At 41.7% G+C, this 18,387-nt stretch overlaps 1 protein-coding gene and 1 non-coding gene across 12 annotated transcripts in view; both read left to right on the top strand.

Moving 5' to 3' along the window:
• Positions 1 to 18,387, top strand: part of LOC105481353 (MCF.2 cell line derived transforming sequence) — a 113,698-nt gene that overhangs the window by 7,976 nt on the left and 87,335 nt on the right. For 8 of the 11 annotated variants that reach the window (XM_011740858.3, XM_011740859.2, XM_011740869.2 and 5 more), the window contains exon 1: positions 10,636 to 10,650. The exons of the other annotated variants lie outside the window; for them this stretch is intronic. The gene's annotated coding sequence lies outside the window, so the exon portion shown is untranslated. Of the gene's footprint in view, positions 1 to 10,635; positions 10,651 to 18,387 lie in introns of those variants that run through there. 11 annotated transcript variants of the gene reach the window in all.
• On the top strand, positions 89 to 192 carry LOC112426596 (small nucleolar RNA U13). The gene has a single exon (XR_003017974.2). It is a non-coding gene; the product is annotated as a small nucleolar RNA U13 (small nucleolar RNA).

The raw sequence follows: 18,387 nt of genomic DNA on the forward strand, positions 1-18,387 counted from the left end.
TTCCGTCCATATATCATCTCTTCAACTCTTAAAGGACCAGGCACTGTGTTAGGTGATGGGGACACAATAGTGAACAAGACACAAAAAGATCCTTCTTTAGTTCATAAACGTGATGATTGGGTTTTCATGTACATGTGTGAGATGTGCCTCCCTCAAAACTTGTTACAACATTGGCACATTACCCGTCTGACATGAAGGGAAAAAAAGACGTAAAAGGTTCCTGTTGTAGGTATTTTTTTCTTGTCAGAGAAAAAAACTAGTAAATATACAGATAAATACTATTATTTAAGGAAGTTGTCATTGCTATGAATGAACAAAATTCAGTGGATAGAGCATATGGGAGTAGGGGGATGTCTGTTTTAAAGAGTAGACTGGGACCATGTCTCTGCTGTGATAGTACCTAATCAGAGACCTGAATACAATCTGGATAGCAGGCCAGGTAAACCATTGCAGTGGGAGGCAGCCCCAGGGGTGATGGACTCTGAGGAAAGAACAAGCACTCTGTGTTCCAGGAACACCAGGAAGGCTAGTGTGGTTGGAGCAAAGTGTACGAGGTTAAGATTGACAAAGCAGGCAGGGCCCAGATCATTTTCACTGTTTGTCTTGGTCTCCTTTTGCATTTGGTGACTTCTGTCTGTTGGGGTCCCACCCGAGAAACAAGAACTAGTAAACTTTGTACATGTATGTGTAGAATCTTACGTGTGTGCTTTACATTTGTGTATTTTTAAATTGTGTATTATATACATTATATACATGCATGTGTAATCTATTGACAGAGTGAGACACACAGCGGCGGAGAAAGGAAGAGACAGAGAGAAGGTGTTTTTGTAGTAGGCAGGTGGTTATTTCAAGAAATTGATTTTCAGGATCATGGGGTGCTGGCTAGGCAAGTTTGAAATATATAAAGCAGGCCAGCAGGCTGGAAATTCTCAGGCAGGAGTTGACACCTCAGACTTGAGGCAGAATTTCTTCTCCTTCAGGGAAATTTTAGTTTTGCTGTTAAGACCTTTCAACTGATTGGATGAGCCACCCAGGTTTTCAAGGATAATCCCCTTTGTTTAAAGTCAACAGATTGTAGAAATTAATCATATATACAAAAACCTCACAGCGAGGCCCAGATTAGTGTTTGATTGATTAATTATAGCCTAGCCAAGTTGACACGTAAAAGTAACCATCACGGTGACTTACCTCCAACATTTGGTGATCTTAGCCTGCCTGTTCGTATTTAAAGATGACGTCCAGAAAAACTGATGGGGGAGTTTATAGGAGAGGGTTGCCAACTGGAAATTATTGCTTTAGGGTGACCAAGAGGAGGTATAGAATCTTATAACGGGAAACCCGTAAATACCAGATTGGGAAGTTTTTCCTCCAGAGGGCCTTCAGTTTCCCCAGAGAAGTCTCTACTCCCTTGGGAGGAGGGGATGTGCTATGTGTGGGTGCTGTCCTTCGATAATGGGTGGATCTGGGGAGGCAGGAGGGACTTTTCCCACATTAGAGTCTTTTAATGAATGTCACTGTTTTGGGGCATGAGCCTCACTCCTACCCTTCACAGTACCTGCTGTCTCCAAATCGCAAGGCTTCCCTTTGGTCCATATTCCTTTCTGTGAGCCTATCTCCCACCTCATCCTAAGCTGGGGTTCCCTGAACATTGACTCATGACTTTGTCTACTTTTGACCTTCCAAAAATAGTGAAAATAGTGTGTTTCATCTGCCATTTCAAACTGCACAGACTAATTATTGCATGAAACAGCCTTTAAACATTGAGGGGAAGGTAAGGAAGGGAGTGTCTTTCTTTGCATCCTGAAGAACCACAGTGGCTTGGGAGGGGTCTGCAATAGCAACAGCCACAGAGCCAGTGACTGAGATGTAGCACAAATGCTACAGACCTCTGGGTTTCAGCTGACCCATAAGGCCCCTGGATCCATGGCTTGGTCTGAATATGGGTAGTGGTGGTGAAACTGTCCTCCAGCTACAACGGCATTTCAAGTCATGCCAAAATATCAGTATTCTATTAAAATGGAGATACGGCTATCATCTTCTTCCCAATATTATAACGTGCTGTTCCTCCTGGGGGAGGCTCAGATGAGGCTGTTCTGTCCTTCTGGATTGAGTGCCTCCAGATAGGATGATTGAGAATGAAGATTCTGGGTAGAACAAATTATCATAGGAGGGGTAGGCTCCTAAGAAAAGAAATCTGGCTTGGATGGAAAAGGAGGAAGGAAGCAGAAGGAACCTAAACCAGAGAAAAGGAAGTGGTCAGGTGAAAGGGAAAACAATGGAAACTGGGCCTAAGAATCTCCCAGCACCTATTTCTCTCCTTTCATCATCCTCCATCACAACTTCGTTCTCATGTCCCCAATTTAATGCCCACACCCTATTCTAAGTTTACTCCTCGGAAAGAAGACCAAGGACACAAACAGACTCTAAAAGAACAGATAAATGACTAGGAAACAGAAAAAGATGCTCGACCACACAAGTAACCCAGAACTAGCTATTTCAACAACAATAAGAGGCCTTGGAAAGTCTGTCCTGAGAATACTTTCAAAATGAGTGTATCTCTAGCTTGAAATTTTAATACAGGATATTCTCTGTGCACATCCAAAGATTAGATTTCAGATAAAAATGACAATGTTCTTAGGAGAAAAAATACTTTGTTTTAAAATATCAGGGTTTCAATATTTCTATATTTTAAAAACATGGTATCTATCAACTGATGCATGAATAAACAAAATGTGGTCTAGCCATACAAGGAAGTATTATTCAGCGTTAAAAAGGAATGAACTACTGATACATGCTACAGCATGGTTAAACCTGGAGAACGTGCTAAGTGGAAGAATCCAAATATAAAAGCTACATATTGCAGGATTCCATCTGCGTGAAATGTCCAGAATAGGTAGATCCATTGAGACAGAAAATAGATTAGTGGTTTCCTAGGGCTGGTGGTGATGTGGGGCCTTAGGAAGTGACAGCTAAAGGGTACAGGTTTCTTTTGGGGATGATGAGATGTTCTAAAATTAGATTGTGATGGTTGTACATCTCTGTGAATATATTAAAACCATTGAATTGTACACTTTAAATGGGAGACTTGTATGGCATGTGTAGTCTATCTCAATAATGCTGTTACAATAAAAAATATGATATTCTGGAATACTGGAATCCTTAAAAATGATACAGTAATTGCTAAGAGGTGAATCTATTCATGGATTGGGAGACTAGACTTTATAAGCTTTATAAGCACTAAGATTCCTTTAAGACAGAGGAAGACTGAGAATTACGGAATTTTATTCTGGCGTAAAGTTATCAAGCTGCAGATCTGCAAAATTATAATTCATTGGTATGGTTGTTTTCACTTCAGAAATGCTAGGATCAGAGTCAGCCAACTTACAGTCTAGTTCTAGTTATGCTTTGGACAAACAGCACAAACTTCGGAAACTCAGCTCCTCAAAACCTCAGTCTCCTCACCTGGAAAGTGGCAGTAAATAAACTGGGCCTTCCTTGTACATGTGTTGGGAGGATCAAATGAGATGAGAGATGAAAAAGTGCTTAAAACATTATGCAAATGAAGATGTATACTTATTATTAATTTTGTAATTATTAGTAGTAACAGCAACTGTATATCAAATTAAGATGGTAAACTACTCATCATGTAAAGACTTGATCCTTTAAATTCGTCTTTATATGAACTAAACAACATGTCTTACATACTAAGTCCTCGTTGTACATTTTTTATTGGTCATCGTTGCCTAAGAATATATATTTTTGAGAAATAACCAGGTCATATGTACGACTATGGACCTATAGTACAGTCTATTACCTATACTTTTATCTTCACGTGACCTATATAACCAGTCTGGTAAAACCAGTTTTGTTAGGTCAAGCTGTTTAACTTGGTCTTCTAGCTGTTTAACTTGGTCATCTTTTCAGATGGCAGTCTCGAGTCCCAATTCATGTCAGTAAATATTTGATTGGGTGGCACAGAAACTCAGAAAGAAACAAACTATTCCCATTTCATTGAGCCTAAACTCATCATGCCTAATGTGGAAAGAAGCAGGTCTAGCTAAAAATTAAAGAAAGAATTGGGAAGTTATGATTCCAAACTCCTACTCCTGACTCTAATTCTGCCCCAAGCAGTTAACATTTGCATTTCCAATATATCATCATCGTTTGAGCAAGTACTCAAAGCATTTCATAAAAGGACTGCCAACATTTACAGAAGTACTTGTTTGCTCGACTACAAATATAATTGCATTGGAAATATTCTTAAACTTTTTACACAGCCTTTAGCCATCAGAACAGAGCAAGGATTTTTATTTTTGTTTTTATTCTGAGACAGGGTCTCGCTTTGTCACCAAGGCTAGAGTACAGTGGCACAATCGTGGCTCACTGCAGCCTCAATCCCTGACCTCCAACCGGGCTCAGGTGAGCCTCCCACTTCAGACCCCAGAGTAGCTGGGACTACAGGGATACACCACCACACCTGGCTGATTTTTGTATTTTTTATGGAGACGGGGTCTCCCTTTGCTGCTCAGGCTGGTCTTGAACTTCTGGGCTCAGGTGATCCAACTACCTTGACCTTCCAAAGTACTAGGATTACAGGCGTGAGCCACCGCGTCTGGCCCAGAGCAAGTTTTAAAGGAGCTACTTCTTTTAAAGCACAACAGAAATCATATTTACCTCTGAAACAGTGTTTTCTTTGGAAAGGAAAGTTTTGGCCTTTAAAATGGCACGAAATTGAAGATCTATAAATGGAAACATATAAGAAGAAAATTTCTGAGGAATTTCCTGAGAAGGGATAAACATTAAGTCAATGTCAGGGCCTGGATTCAGGTCAATTCATTGATCAATCTCTTTGGGCTTACTTAGCTGAGGGTGTCAAAATGACTCCCTTGCATTTAACATACTTTTAAGGATTTTTACATACATCTAAGAAGGCTCCATGATGCCAATCTGGAGTTAGATTATAATGTATCAGTCATAATGTATTAGTTTGGATTCTTTTGGTTGCAAATGATAGAACCCCAACTGTAAGCTAGTTTAAGGACAAAAGAAAATTTATTGATCTATGTAACTGAAAAATCTAGTGGGTGGATATTTCTTCAGTCATGGCTGGATCCAGATGTTCAAATAATATCATTAGGAATCTGTTTATATGTATCAGCCCTGTTTTCATGATATTGGTTTCATTTTCAGGCAGCCTGTCTTTGCAGCCTTAGGCTTACCTCATCTTTGTAACGAACAATTCAGTGAAGATAATGTCTACCTTTCATTGGTTCTAGAAATTCCTGGGATTGTGTATCATTGCTTCAAACTTATCACAGTGGCCATGGGGACAGAACACGCTGATTTCTTTGGCCTGGACTACCCTCCTGCCCTGAAGTGGGGGTTTGCTGGAAGTCTCATCTGTGTCACATGGATTTAGAATGGAACAGGGACTCCCCATAGGAATGATGAAGTATACAGATGCCAACTAGGCAGGCAAAAACTACCAATGTCCCCTGCATACATGGCAAAGAACCTAATGTGTGAAACTTGATACAGTCCTTTATATAATCATAAGTAATTTATATAAATTGTGAAGTTGCTATTATCCTTATTCTACAAATGAGGAGTTTTCATTTGGTAACCCCCTCACATGTCAATAGACTTCCTGAATTCTGTAGAACCTCTCAAAATCAAAGGTAGTAAGGATATTTTTAATTTTATTGCCTACTTCCATTTTCAGCATTTCAGACGTTCTGGTTTCTCAAAACATATGCCTAATTTACTGTAATGAAATAATATTCCAGGCCAAGGTGGGCAGATTACTTGAGGACAGGAGTTTGAGACTAGCCTGGCCAACATGGCGAAACCCCATCTCTACTAAAAAAAAAAAAAAAAAAAAAAAAAGAAAAATTAGCCAGGCATGGTGGCGTGCAACTGTAATCTCACCTACTTGGGAGGCTGAGGCGCGAGGATCACTTGAGTCCGGGTGGTGGAGGCTGCAGTGAGCTGAGATTGAGCCACTGTACTCCAGTACTCCAGACTCTGTCTCAAACAAAAAGAAAAGAAAAGAAGAGAAGAGAAGGAAGGAAGGAAGGAAGGAAGGAAGGAAGGAAGGAAGGAAGGAAGGAAGGAAGAAAAGAAAGAAAAAGAAGAAAGAAAGAAAGAGAAAGAAAAGGAAGGAAGGAAGGAAAACAAAGAAAAGAAAGAAAGAAAAGAGAAAGAAAGAAAAGAAAGAAAAGAAAAGGAAGGAAGGAAGGAAGGAAGGAAGGAAGGAAGGAAGGAAGGAAGGAAGGAAGGAAGGAAGGAAGGAAGGAAGGGAGGGAGGGAGGGAGGGAGGGAAGGAGGGAGGGTATTCCCTGTTACTCAAATTCCCTGTGTCCTACTCAGGAGGGGTAAGATTTAGGCAAATGGTGTAACACCTTACTACATCACATTAGAGAGAGAAATTTGGTATAAGGCTGGTTTATCCTTAGAATTCATCCAAGGGCATTAATGAAATAATACCAAAGGGCCTTATTTCCGAAAGAGTTAGTTACATTGTAAGGCCCCAAAGACTGCATTATAAAGTAATGTAGATGAATCTGAATGTGCTATGCAAATTAAAGACTGAGTTACAGCTATGCGTCTTTTTCTTCAGACCTGAAAAACCCTGAGATTAGTGTTCTTTCCAATAAGGGTCGGCAGTAAAATTAAGACTGATGTTCACTCATTGTCACTTTATTCACCCATTCAGGTAACCCACATTTTGAGGGCCTACTATATGCCAAGCCCTGGAAGACAGTGCTTAATAAGACATTTCTCCTGGCATCAAGGGCCTCAGAGTATTTCTGAATGATAGACCTGCAAACAATTGCAACACATGATAAGAATCAGCTTGAGAAAGGTAGGATGAACGGGCATGAAAGAAGGTGTTTTGTTCAGGGAGTCTAGCAAAGCTTCAGAGAAGAGGTAATTATTTTCAATGACTGCATAATTAATGATTTTATGGATGACACAGAAGGAGCTCATGTGAGCTTAGGCTTTCTCTCCCTCTCTCATATTTGGCTATCATCTATCCATCCACTCAATGTTTTTTCCAGTATTCTTTCAATGCTTATAGATAGCACGTAGTTGAAATTATACTGCATATTCATCTTGCATGCAGATAAGTCAATCAACATAAGGTCATGATCATTTTCTCGTGTTCTTAAAAATCCTTCAATAATTTCATTTTAAAAATTAGACTTTTTAAGATAATTCTAGATTCATAAGCAGCTGTAAGAAATAATACACAGAGGCTGGGCGTGATAGCTCACGCTTGTAATCCCAGCACTTTGGGAGGCCAAGGTGGGCGGATCACCTTAGGTCAGGAGTTCGAGACCAGCTTGGCCAACATGACAAAACCCCATCTCTACTAAAAATACAAAAATTAGCCGGTGTGGTGGCGTGCACGTGTAATCCCAGCTACTCAGGAGGCTGAGGCATCAGAATTGCTTGAACCCAGGAGGCAGAGGTTGCAGTGAGCCGAGATCGTGCCACTGCACTCCAGCCTGGGTGACAGAGCAAGACTCCATCTCAAGAAAAAAAAAGAAATAATACAGAGAGATCTTGTATCCCCTTTACCAAGTTTCCCCCAATGGTAACATCTTGCAAAATCATATAGTACAATATCACAAGCAGAATATTGGCATTGATAGAATCAAGATACAGAACAGTTCCATCACTACAAGGAATGCCATTTTTAATAATTGATATGTGTAACAATCCATTGTATGCACTTATGGATAAAACATCCATAAAATCCATTATGGATAATGGATTTATGGATATCCATTTAGGGATGTATCATAATTTATTATCCTGCTATTGTTTGATGTGTGGGTTGTATCCAATTTGGGGCTATAATTAATAATGCTTTGCATATAAACTTTTGTCAAAAATCTCTGATTATTTCTGTAGGAGAGATCCTCAAGTTAAAGGGTATGTACATTTTAAGGTTCACAATTTGTTGAAGAGACTATTCTTTCTCCATTGAATTGTCTTGGCACCATGGTCACAAATAATTTACCTTAGATGCAAGGGTTTTCTCTGGATTCGCAGTTCTATTCTATTGATCTATAAGTCTATCATTATATTAGTATCACACTGATTTGATTATTGCAGCTTTGTAGTAAGGTTTTAAATCAGGAAGTGTGAGTCCTCTTTTTTTTTTTTTTCCAATATTGTTTTGGCTATTCTGGATCCCTTGAAGGATATTATTTTTTTGGTTACCTTATTTCTTTGTAAATAACCTCCCATTTGTGATTTGACTTTTGTTTATGTTTTTAATTATACAGAAGTTTAAAATTTTTCCTTTTAGATTTTTATATTTTTTACATATGTAGAAAACATTCTTTTATCTTGTTAAGTTTCTAATAGCTTTCTAAACCTAAAGTTATTTTTCCATTTATTTCCTTCTTTTTAAAAAAAGGAGTTACAAAAATAACAGTTGCTAATAACTGTAAAAAGTTTAACATACTTATTAAGCAAAAAACATGAGATTTATCCTATAACCAAGTGCTTTCCAATTTCACTTTACAGAGATCAACACTGTTAGCAGTTTGTATCCTTCCCAATCATTTTCTATCACCATACACACGTATAGTGTTTAAAATAAGGGATCAAACAATAAATATTGTTTTGCATCTTACTTTTTTACACTTGACAACATGGCAGGGCATCTGTCCATTTGCAGATCAATCTCATATTTTTAAATTATGCTATGGAAAGTCTTTCCCATTGTTAGATTTTAAAAATGTCTTCCTAGGTTGTTATTTAGAACTTTTATAGACTACCCCTCATTTGTGTCTTATTTATTTTTAACTTATTTTACAACAACTGCCACATTAGTAGAATTCTTAATGTCATCCTATCCACAGTAGTGCGGAAATTTTAACTGGTTGCTCCTCTACCCTCTGCACACGTTCAAGAGAGAGGCTGGCAAACATTCTGCCTGGTTGACTTAACACATTCAAATAACTTACATATTCAGATAAAAATATACAAATCAACTCCCAGAAGTTGAAAAAGCAAGGCTAGGGGAAGAGGTGTGTGCTTGTAGCGGGGACGTGTGTGTGTGTGTGTTCCTCCCTTACTCACTCTGCCTTTTGCACTTGCCTACGCCCACTTTCCTCGGGTATAAATTGGTGATTGCTCATAAGAGATCTACTTGGAATGATTGGCCTGTATAATATTAGTCCACTCTCCCGCCAGAAAATTTTGAAGAGGATAAGTATTAAAGAAAAAAGTGACATGTGGCATTTGCAATTCCCATCAGGACTTCTAAGCATTAGAGCAAAATTGGGGCGAATCCCTATGGCATTAGCTCGGCTTCAGACACACATTTTTTTTAAATGCTAACACCCCAGGCCTCTCCTCAGCCGGCTACTGCTTCACAAGCAGGGCTCCCTCAGGTCCTGCATACCCCTTTCCTTCCAGGCACTGCGGAGCTCCATCTTCCCTTAGCCCAGTCTTTGAGGGCTTTGGGTTCAGGGCAAGGAAGGAGCTCTAGCTCCTTTCGTTTTCCATTTGGCTTCTTAAACGGGGTGCCTCCTCTTGCCTTTCCATTTTCTCGTGTCCTCTCTAAAGCGTGTCAAGTCTCTCATGCCCATGGCAGATGGCAGCTCAAGTGTCTATACAGGGGGCTTGGCATTTGGGACCTGAAGGGCGTGGGACTTGGCATATCCAAAGACCGAGATCAGAGTATGTCTGTGTGTTTGTTTGCATCCTCGGAGGACATATTTCGGCTTCAGCACAGGGCCTTTCAGACTATTCAGGGCTCGTATCCTCTTGGGGCACAGACGGTAGCACTGACTGGGCGGCCTGCATGTGCTCACACAGTGTAACTCCCTTGCGCCGTCTTTGCCCAGGTGGATACTGGCCAGGATGCTAAGGAACCGCCAAGACTTGCATGAGTTGCCATGAGAGTGCGAGGCTGGGCTGTCTCTCCCACCACAGGTGCTAACCTAGGCTGGCCTTTCGTCCCTCGAAAATGGGCATCTCGGCAGAAATTCTCCCTTTTGGCTCCTTGCGTCCCTCCTCCACAGCCCCCGCCTCCTTTCATTCACCGGTGGCTAAGAGGGGGCGTGGGTGTGCGCACCCAGGGAGAGTTGCCCCCGCAGCGACGGTGAACAGAGCGCTCCGCCGGAGCCCCAAACTCCTAACAAGTTCCCGGACTCTGCGCGCGCGGACCTCTCAGGCCCCTGCGCCTCTGTCCCTACTAGAGGGGCTCCGGAGGACTGGCGGCTGCGGCGCGGCTGGGCTGAGCCGGGTCAGGGGCTGTACCCCTCCGGCAGTGCCTGAGCGAGCAGCGGCGGCGCCCGAGTCAGAGCTGGGCAGCTGCTGGCTGGAGTAGCGGCCCTGCCCGGGACTCCAGCGTGAGGATGGCAGCGGCAGGGGCCCGGCCCCACCTGGGTTCGCCAAGGCGGGCGGCCAGGCACATACCCCAAGCTGCCGCTTCGGCGCCGTGGACCCCAGTGTCGTGCGGCAGGATCCCAGGCCTGCCCCAGAACCCAGACGGCTGCACTTTCATGCCGATAGCCCAGGCGATCCCTCTGCAGGTGGACATGGCCATGGCCCTGCAGCGCGTGAGGATTGCCGAGAGGTACGGGAAGAACTACCTCTGCCTCCTGCAAGCAGTCTTCGTGGCAGGTAAGGCCCCTCCTCTCATCTCCTCCCTGGCGGCCTCTGGCTCGCTTGCCCTTCTTCTCGCCTGCTGCCTCCCCAGCCCGCCCGGCTTTTCTTTATTTTCCAGTCCACACCCCGCCCGGCGCGCACTTTGTCTTCCAGTCCACACACCGCCCTCCGCCCACCGCGCGCACACACGCTTTCGTGCTGCAGTGGCTCTCCCAGTCACGAACTCGCTGGGTCATCCGTTCTCTGTTCCTCTGGCCAGCTGCCGCGCTGCGGGCGTGCAGCTCTGCTCTCAACTCGGACACTGCAGGAGGACTGTGGGAAAGTGCAGGAAGCGGTATGAGAATGTCTCTGCCATTGCTGGTTCTGGTCTTCTATCCCCTTCTCACCCACTTTGGTGCGTCCCCGGAGAAGTGGGAATAGAGTGTCAACACTGCATCTCACACAGCAGAACCCAGCCTCCTTGAGGAGTGCACTTCCCTTGTAATATTCCCTGAAGTTGAAAAAGCAATGTTTTTTGCTTTTGTTTTTCCCATAACGCATGTGGAGGAAACCAAGTCAAAAAGGCACTCGGGTTCTGGGTTCTGAAACCAGCAGCTGGCCGTGGCAGGACAGGTGGGGGAGTAGTTGTAGGGAAACAGCTGCTGCCACTGACTTGGGCTTTGCACCCAGAAAAGCGCATCTTTTCATCTTGGTCCATGAGCTTCTTGCTTCCCTACAAAGGCAGAAGCTCTTGTTCGTCTGGAAGGACAAACAAAAGCAAAGTCAAGTAACTCACAAAGTCTCTACGGCCACTGCCATGGTTTGATTAAGGGGAGTGAGTGGGGTAACATGGACTTCGTCACTTGCCAGTCGTGATACACTCACATTTAGCAAGCTGAAGTTGCCCAGCTTTGGGGTTGGTGCAACAGGGAGGATGCTGCAGGCTGTGGGACTGCGTTCCTATGGGGCCATTGTGACTGGGGCACGCGGGCAGTCTCAGAACAAAGTGCAACTCTGTGACCTGAAGTTCAGCCAGAGCTTTTCAGAGGAGTCTGCAAGGTGCTGCAATTGATGTGTGCGCCTTCCTGTGCGCCCAAGGTAGTTTTGACTTACTAGGTTCTAGGCCTTGCAGTGGAAGTTTTGGTATTCAAAAAATAGACTTGGTGGCAATTTCCCACAAATCAGATAGCCACAACACATGTTCCCAATATACCTCCTTATTCAGTGCTATCCACAAATCTAAAGGAGGCCATGCAAACATCTTCAGTTAGACCAGAGGAAATTAATTCAAGGCTGTGGTCTATGCATCTTCATCACGCAGAACTCTTTGGTCTTGCTTGTTTCGTTTTGAGCTGGTCAATATTATTTTCTATATGTAATAAATCATTAAGGGGAATGTGGTAATGGGGCACAAACGAGTTCAGGTCTTACGAGCAATTTAAATAATTTTTGGAGACTACAAAAAAATATTGCTGAAACATTCTGTGCAGTACAGTGGAAAGTACTTTGCGTTTTGTTCTCATTTACCTTCTGCATCGTCCTGGGAGCTGAAAAAAAAAAGAAAAACAAAACAACAACAAAAAACTCCTTTGGAGGAATGCATGCTTAATCACAAAGGTCAAATTAGTTATGCTATGAAATGTAAGTTGACATTTTTACTGCTAGTGATTTCTCTTTTTTCTAGAGTTGTGTGATGTTTCATCTGTTCACACTTTTGAAGGCTCCTACATGTTGACAGGCCCCCATTCCTGTGGCATTACAATTGCCATAACACCTAAAGGACACCAGTTGCTGTGCTGTGTTTTTACCTGGGCCTGCAGTACTTTTGTACCTTTTCAGCATTTGCCCCGGAAGGGATTTGTAGCCATGCGATTAGAGTACACACTGTAATACAACAATTTTAAGTGTAAATGGATTTCATATACTTCAAAGCTATTTGTATATTAAAATATGTTTACAAAGTTTTTCACTGTGGTAAATAACTTTCTGAACAATCACGTCAAAAATGACCATTTATGGATTGCTCAGGCCCGGAAATTACGCTACAGTGTAATAAGCTAATGACATATGTGTGTGCAGAATCTTCCTTGGGGCAGCCAGAAGAGGGAATGATTGGCTTCGCTTAGGGAGTTAGGGGAAGACTTGATGGAGAGAGTGATGCATGAGTTGAATCTTGAGAGAAGCACACAAATGTCCAGCTGGACAGCGGGTGGCGATTGAATGTGGTAGGGATAGGTGGCGTTAATGGTATTCCAGGCAAGGAAATAAGATGTGCAAAGACAAGCAGAGAGAGGAGAGCAGAGTAGGTCTGGGGAATTGTAAATACCTTTTAAATGACTGGAGTGTAAAATATGGGGGGTAAAGGAGAGAGAGAAATTTGGAGAGGTAGGCAGGGGGCTCATAAGGCATGTTGAATGGTTCTACTTTATTTCCAGAGCAATCGGAAGCCATTGGAGTGTTGTAAGCAGGGCAATAGAGAAAGCTGCTGCATATGGTTGTACAGGTTATGCACTGCAAAACCCCTAGTGCCTCCACTGACACAGACCACACCAGGAATGATGCCCTTACTAGGGCTGTACAGTGCACAGTATGCACAGTGGTCAGCAGAAGCTATGAATGTTAGAAGCTTTTGCTTTCACAAAGATCACTCAAGTTGTGTGGAGGATTCAGTGTGTGGCTTCTGCAGTGGAGAGGAAGAAGACTGGAGAGAAAGTGACTAGTTAGAACACAGTTGAAGTAAGCTGGCTCTGAGTGAATAGAGGCTTGGACTGTCACTTCTGGGGATGGGGAGAAGGGGAGGGGTCTGAGAGGAATTGAGAGGGTAGAATTGATTTGACTTGGTGACTAGTTGTGGTGTTTGAGGGACAGGGAAGAGACGAGGTTAATTTCAGGTTTCTGGTTAGGGTGACTGGAAAGAGACGCCATTAACACAGGGAATGGAAGAGGAAGAGGTAGTTTGATTTTCAGTTTTGGGTATGTGGTTTCTGTGGAACATTCAGGTAAAGCTGACCATCGGGTCTGCAACTGGGAAGAAGTAAATGTTATTTCTTACTCTCATCGATGTGGTTCATTAAACGTCCCCTGGCACTGAAGTTCTTTCCTTAAATCTACTTCTCCATGGGCTATATTGATAACTCAGCAAGTCTAGTACAGAAGTAGGCACACATTTATTATAAATTACCTTTCAAACTTGTTCTTTATGTTTTCCCTCACACATTTCTTTACCTGATGATGAAAAAAAAAAATGAAAAAAAAGACACGTCTCGTATTCATCACAGGAGGAAAGAATGTAAGCTCTACTGATCTAATGTAACCTCAGCTAACTTGCATAAGTAGTTGTGAAAACCTGTTCACCGCAAATTTTACTCATCAGAGTTTATAGCTCAGGGAGATATGTAAATCACAACAGAATGTATTCAATATGCATTCCAGTATGGTAGGAAGATGTATTTCAACCATGATCGGTCATCTATTAAGCCACACTATACTGTGAGTGTTCCACGTAACTGATTTTTCTGGGTAATTGAGGTTCAATGCTTTTAGTGCCTGACAATTTCCCCTTAAAATATGTATCCATTTTGGATGAGAAGCTTTTCAAAAAATGCTATTTACTTTCCTGACCCCTGAACCTGGAAATAATTGCATCCTTTTTTGATGGGTTAAAATTGTCCTTATAATAGCATTAGTTCTTTCAATATGCTGTATTCAGTGCTGCCTGGGGGCTCCTAAACTGTGGAGGGCTATTTGTCCCTATACTAAATGGGCACAGATTGTTCTGCTTTTTAATTTTCAATGCCTGACTCTTCCCTCCTAACTTTTCCGTAGATTTCCTCTCTGTTAGCTGATATTTTTTGCTGCTATGATTTAACTGTTTCTACTAGCCAGTTGTTATTGCCTAATTCTCCATGCCCCCTCCTCCATTGCCCTTTCTGAGTATTATGAACTAGGGAACAAGATAATCACGCTTGTTCAAACTGTGTGAAAAGTGTAATAGACCATGGGTAGGCCTGTGGGGAGTCTACTTCAACTAATGTATATGAGCTTTAGTACATGGACTCTGTGATACCTTTTCCAATTGCAAAACATCTTTTTCTTTTCTTTCTGGTTCTTTTGCGTGTTTTGGAGGGTCGATGCAGTTAAATAAGTTATCAGTAAAATCTATGTTCTCCTGCTCATTGAGGTATTATAAACATGTGAAATGGTAATATTTTACTTCCTTGTAAAACAAACAAGTGTGTTCAGAATCGATCAGCAAATCCACATGCATTTTATCCACCGCATTTCTCCGACATGCCTGTGCTTGGCACCAGAAGGCGCTTCGTTCTTAAAATTTGCCTCCAGGTTTGAAAGCAAGTGTCCCTGTCTCTGCTCAGCATCTTCTTAAGCAAGCACCCTCTGAAGGCTCAGTAAACAACTTGCACCTTACCTGCTCTAGGGCAGAAGCAGAGGCCAGTCCCGTGAGGAGAGATGCCTTCTATCTGATGGCTGACAAGACCAGTGCCTCTTTCTATTGCTTCAAGGTCTTGTTCCAGAGACAGTTAGCTCCTGGCCAGAGGCCAGTTTCACAGCAGTTCCATTTATTTTTTCACCCAAACTTCCCCTCATTGTATGTTTATGGCGGATCTAAGAATCTGAGTGACTTCTTGTTACTTTCAGCACTGGGAAGATGCCATTGAGCTAAATCCTGAAGGAGGGAGGAAGTGAACTACCAGTGATAACTGGGGGAGAGTGTTTCAAGAAGAGGGGACAGTCAGTGGAAAGGCCTTGAGACAAGAGCGTGCTGACAAGTTCAAGGAACAAGAAAGAGACTGGTATGGCTGAAGCAGAGTGAGTGTTTGCATATGTGTGTGTGTGTGTGTGTGTGTGTGTGTGTGCGCGCGCGTGTGTACACATGCATGTGTGCCCACATGAGATGAAGCCATAGATGTAATAAAGTCTGGATCACATAGGGCTTGGTAAGAATTTAGGCTTTTACCCTGAGTCAGATAATGAGCCGTTGGAAGGTTTTGAGCAAAGGGGTCACTTCCGTGTTAACAGGATCCCTCTGGATGCTGTGTAGAGAATAGGATTAAGGTCGGACAAAGATGGAAGCAGTGAAACCAATTAACAGGCTATTAGGATTAATGATGGCAACTTGAACCAGAGAGGTAATTGTGGAGGTGGTAAGCAGTGATCAAATAGATTCTGCATACATTTTGAAGATAGAGTCAGAAGGATTTGTTGATGGTTTGGATATGGAGTATGAGAGAAAGAGGAGTTAAGGATGATGCTAACATTTTTGGCCTTAGCAAGTGGATGGCAGAAATTTTCATCAGTGGAGATGGAGATGCCTGCAGGAGGAGTGGGTTTATGGGGAAAAATTATGAGTATCAGAAGTTTGGTTGGTTGAGACTTGTTAACCTTTTTTTTTTTTTTTTTTTTTTTGAGACAGAGTCTCACTCTATCACCCAAGCTGGAGTGCAGTGGTGCAATCTCAGCTCACTGCAACCTCTGCCTCCCAGGCTCAAATGATTCTCTCACCTCAGCCTCCCAAGTAGCTGGGATTATAGGTGTGCACCACCACACCCAGCTAATTTTTGTATTTTTAATATAGAATCATGTCGTCTGCAAACAGGGATCATTTGACTTCCTCTCTTCCTATTTGGATGTCCTTTATTTTTTTTCTCTTGCCTGAGTGCTCTGGCCAGGACTTCCAATACTATCTTGAATAAGAGTGGTGAAAGGACATCTTTGTCTTGTGCCAGTTTTCAAGAGGAGTACTTCCAACTTTTGTCCATTTAGTATGATGTTGCCTGTGGGTTTGTCATAGATGGCTCTTACTATTTTGAGGTATGTTCCATCAATTCCTAGCTTATCGAGAGTTTTTTGTTGTTTGTTTTTTTAACATGAAGCGGTGTTGAATTTTATCAAAAGCCTTTTCTGCATCTATTGAGATAATCATGTGGTTTTTGTTTTTAGTTCCACTTATGTGATGATCACATTTATTGATTTGCATATCTTGAACCAACCTTGCATCCCAGGGATAAAGCCTACTTCGTCATGGTGGATTAGCTTTTTCATACACTGCTGGATTCTGTTTGCTAGCATTTTGTTGAGTATTTTTGCGTCTATGTTTATCAAGAATATAAGGCCTGAAGTTTTAAAATTGTGTCTCTGTCAGGTTTTGGTGTAAGGATGGTGCTAGCCTCATAAAATTAGTTAGGGAGGAGTCCATTTTGGAGGAGTCTTTGGGGTTTTCTAGGTGTATGATCATGTCATCAGCAAACAGAGATAATTTGACTTCCTCTTTTCCAATTTAAATGCCTTCTACTTCTTTGTCTTGTTTTATTGTTTTGGCTAGGTTTCTAGTACTATGTTGAATAGGAGTAGTAAGAGTGGACATCCTTGTCTTGTTCTAGTTCTTAAGGGTAATGTTGTCAACTTTTCCTCATTCAGTATGATCTTGGCTATGTGTTCGTCATATATGAGAGCATATTTTTAAAAATAGCTTTTGTAGAGTTATAATTCACATACAATTAACCCACTTAAAGTATGCAATTCAATGGTTTTTAGTATAATCACAGAGTTGTGCAACCTTTATCACGATCTAGGTTTAAAATATTCCCATCACCCCAAAAAGAAACTCCATACTCATTAGCAGTCACTCTCCATTTTCTCCCAACCAGCTTTCTCCTCAGCCCCTGGCAGTCACTAGTCTACTTTCTATTTCTATAGATGTGCCTATTCTGGACATTTCATATACATAGAATCATACAATATGTGATCTCTTGTGACTGGCGTCTTTCGCTGAGCATAATGTTTTCAATGTCCATTCATGTTGCAGCATGTGTCATTATATCATTCTTAAAATCGCTAAATCTTATTGCAGTAAGTAGATATGCCACATTTTTATTATCCAGTAAAAATGATAGGCATTTGTGTGGTTTCCATCTTTTGATTATTGTGAATAATGTTGTTATGAACATTCTTATATACCTTTTTATGTGGACATATGCTTTCATTTCCCTGTGGTATGTATCTAGGTGTGGAAATTGCTAGGTCCTAGAGTAACTGTATGTTTCATCATTGAGGAAATGCCAGACTGTTTTTCAAAGCAGCTGCACCCTTTTACACTCCCACCATCAACATATGAGGATTATAACTTCTCTACATTCTTGCTAGTACTTGTTAATCTCTCTTTATTTCCCAGCCATCCTAGTGGGTGTGAAATAGTTTCTTATTGTAGTTTTGATTTGCATTTCCTGAATGACTAGTGATGTTGAGCACCTTTTCATGTGCTTATTGGCCGTTTCTATATCTTCTTTGGATAAATGTCGACACGGATTCTTTGCCTGATTTAAGATTGGGCTTTTCCTCCTTTACTGTTGAATTGTAAGAGTTCTATATATACTCTGGATTGGAGATCTTTATCAGATGTTTAATTTGCAAATATTTTCTCCCATTCTGTGGGTTGTCTTTTTACTTACTTCAGGGTTTCCTGGAAGCGCAAATATTTTTAACTTTGAGAAGGTCGAATGTATCTATTTTTTTCTTTTATTGCTTATACTTTGGATGTCAAATATAAGAAAACATTGCCTAATCCAAGGTCATAATAAATTACAACTATGTGTTTGTCTAAGAGTTTTATAGTTTTACTTCTAATACTTAGATCTTTGATCCATTTTGAGTTGATTTTTGTGTATAGTGTGCAGCAAAGATTCAGTTTCATTCTTTTGCATGTGCACATCCAGGTTTCCCAACATCATTTATTAAAAAGAATATCCTTTCCCCATC

The sequence above is a fragment of the Macaca nemestrina genome, chromosome X (assembly GCF_043159975.1).
Source record: "Macaca nemestrina isolate mMacNem1 chromosome X, mMacNem.hap1, whole genome shotgun sequence".
In the NCBI taxonomy this organism is placed as follows: domain Eukaryota; kingdom Metazoa; phylum Chordata; class Mammalia; order Primates; family Cercopithecidae; genus Macaca; species Macaca nemestrina.